Raw genomic sequence first — 2,907 nt, forward strand, 5'->3', positions numbered from 1 at the left:
TTTTTGGGGTCCCCGTTTTACAGATTACCCTGGGTCAATCTGTAAAACGGGGACCCCAAACACTGAGGACCCCTAAAATTTGTCAGAAGCTTTATGGGGTGATTTTAAGGGGTCCCCGTTTTGGGGTCCCCTTTTACAGATTACCCTAGGTCAATCTGTAAAACAGGGACCCTAAAAACGGGGACCCCAAAATTGTGTATATTGGACAATTATATAAGAAGTGCTTACTACTTTCATAAATTACATTTGTAATATTAGTATATCCATGGTGAATACTTTGTCGAGATATGGAGACTCATCAGTCCTAAAATAGAGTGAAAAAATAGGGGTCCCCGTTTTTGGGGTCCCCGTTTTACAGATTACCCTGGGACAATCTGTAAAACGGGGACCCCAAAAACGGGGACACCCTAAAAATTTGTCAGACGCTTTATGGGGTGATTTTAAGGGGTCCCCGTTTTTGGGGTCCCCGTTTTACAAATTACCCTAGGTCAATCTGTAAAACGGGGACCCTAAAAACGGGGACCCCAAAATGTTGTATGTTGGACAATTATATAAGAAGTGCTTACTACTTTCATAAATTACATTTGTAATATTAGTATATCCATGGTGAATATTTTGTCGAGATTTGGAGACTCATCAGTCCTAAAATAGAGTGAAAAAATAGGGGTCCCCGTTTTTGGGGTCCGCGTTTTACAGATTACCCTAGGTAAATCTGTAAAACGGGGACCCCCAAAACGGGGACCCCCTAAAAATTTGTCAGAAGCTTTATGGGGTGATTTTAAGGGGTCCCCGTTGTTGGGGTCCCCGTTTTACAGATTACCCTAGGTCAATCTGTAAAACGGGACCCTAAAACAAGGACCCCAACATTTTGTATGTTGGACAATTATATAAGAAGTGCTTACTACTTTCATAAATTACATTTGTAATATTAGTATATCCATGGTGAATATTTTGTCGAGATTTGGAGACTCATCAGTCCTAAAATAGAGTGAAAAATAGGGTCCCCGTTTTTGGGGTCCCCGTTTTACAGATTACCCTGGGTCAATCTGTAAAACGGGGACCCCAAAAACTGGGACCCCTAACAATGTGTCAGAAGCTTTATGGGGTGATTTTAAGGGGTCCCCGTTTTTGGGGTCCCCGTTTTACAGATTAATCTGTAAAACGGGGACCCTAAAAAAGGACCCCAAAATTTGTATATTGGACAATTATATAAGAAGTGCTTACTACTTTCATAAATTACATTTGTAATATTAGTATATCCATGGTGAATATTTTGTCGAGATTTGGAGACTCATCAGTCCTAAAATAGAGTGAAAAATAGGGGTCCCCGTTTTGGGGTCCCCGTTTTACAGATTACCCTAGGTCAATCTGTAAAACGGGGACCCCCCTAAACATTTGTCAGAAGCTTTATGGGGTGATTTTAAGGGGTCCCCGTTTATGGGGTCCCCGTTTTACAGATTACCCTAGGTCAATCTGTAAAACGGGGACCCTAAAAACGGGGACCCCAAAATTGTGTATGTTGGACAATTATATAAGAAGTGCTTACTTAATTTGTTTTTTTGTTTTGTATGTTTTGCAAACTTCTGTTTAAGAATCTTTATCTGTGTGTTTTTTGTTTTTTTGTTAACTCAAAAAATTTCAAGATTAAAAATCGTTACCTGATATATGTTTATTTAAAATATTTTCTGAATTTTTTCATGATTAATCTAAGATTTTGTACATACAATGCCAAAGGCTTAAGAGATGGTAAGAAACGTTCCACTGTGTTTTCGTGGCTGAAGAACAAAAAACTAATGTTTACTTTTTGCAAGAAACGCATAGCACTCGTTTTGATGTTAATGCGTGGAGTGCACAATGGAAAGGCACATCAATATGGAGTCATGGAACTTCAAATAGCAGAGGTACTGCCATTTTATTTGATGAAAATTATGACTGTGACATTATAAAAAACTTGTCGACCAAGATGGGCGTTATATAATTGTGGATGTTAAAATTTTTGATGTTATATATACATTGGTCACTGTTTATGGGCCAAATAGAGACTTGCCGCTTTTTTACAGAGAAGTGGACAATGAACTTGATAATTTTTGTTGTGACAATATAATTTATGCCGGTGATTTTAATCTTGTTTTAAATGTGGCTTTTGATAAGAAAGGTGGTCGCAAACAAACAAATTTTAAATCTCAAGAAGAGATTCACAAGTGTATGGCCAAAAGGGATCTGGTTGATATCTGGCGTTTAAATAACCCTGGTAAGATGATGTTTACTTGGAAATCAAATCACCAACCACCTATCATGTGTAGATTGGATTTTTTCCTGATTAGTACAGGTTTAAAGAATAAAGTTAAAGATTCTGGGATTCAACATGGTCTAAGATCAGATCATTCTTTGGTTACGCTTTCTTTATATGGTAACGAAAGCAATCATGGTAAAGGAATGTGGAAGTTTAACACCTCCCTCTTACAGGACACTGAGTATACTAATTTGATACATGACGTAATTAAGGATATTTGTTCAAACAATTCAGAGGCATGTCCTGATATTCTATGGGAAACTATGAAATGTGTTATTAGAGGTGAAACAATTAAATATGCAAGTCAGAAGTACAAAAATATGAATCAAGCTGAAAAAAGTCTTGAAGGTGAAATAAATGATCTTGAGCATGCATATGTTAATAATCCAAGTGTTGATCTTAGAAATAAAATTGAGACCAAGAAACATAACCTGGAATTCATCTACGAAGAAAGAGTTAAAGGTGCAATGGTCAGAAGTAAAGCAGATTGTATTGAATATGGTGAGAAAAGTTCGAAGTTCTTTTTCAATCTTGAAAAATCACGTGTTAAGAGGAAATCTGTCGAAAAAATTGTGTTGGATGATGGTTCCATTATTATGGATGATAAAAACATT

Source organism: Amphiura filiformis, unplaced genomic scaffold, assembly GCF_039555335.1.
Source record: "Amphiura filiformis unplaced genomic scaffold, Afil_fr2py scaffold_61, whole genome shotgun sequence".
NCBI lineage: Eukaryota > Metazoa > Echinodermata > Ophiuroidea > Amphilepidida > Amphiuridae > Amphiura > Amphiura filiformis.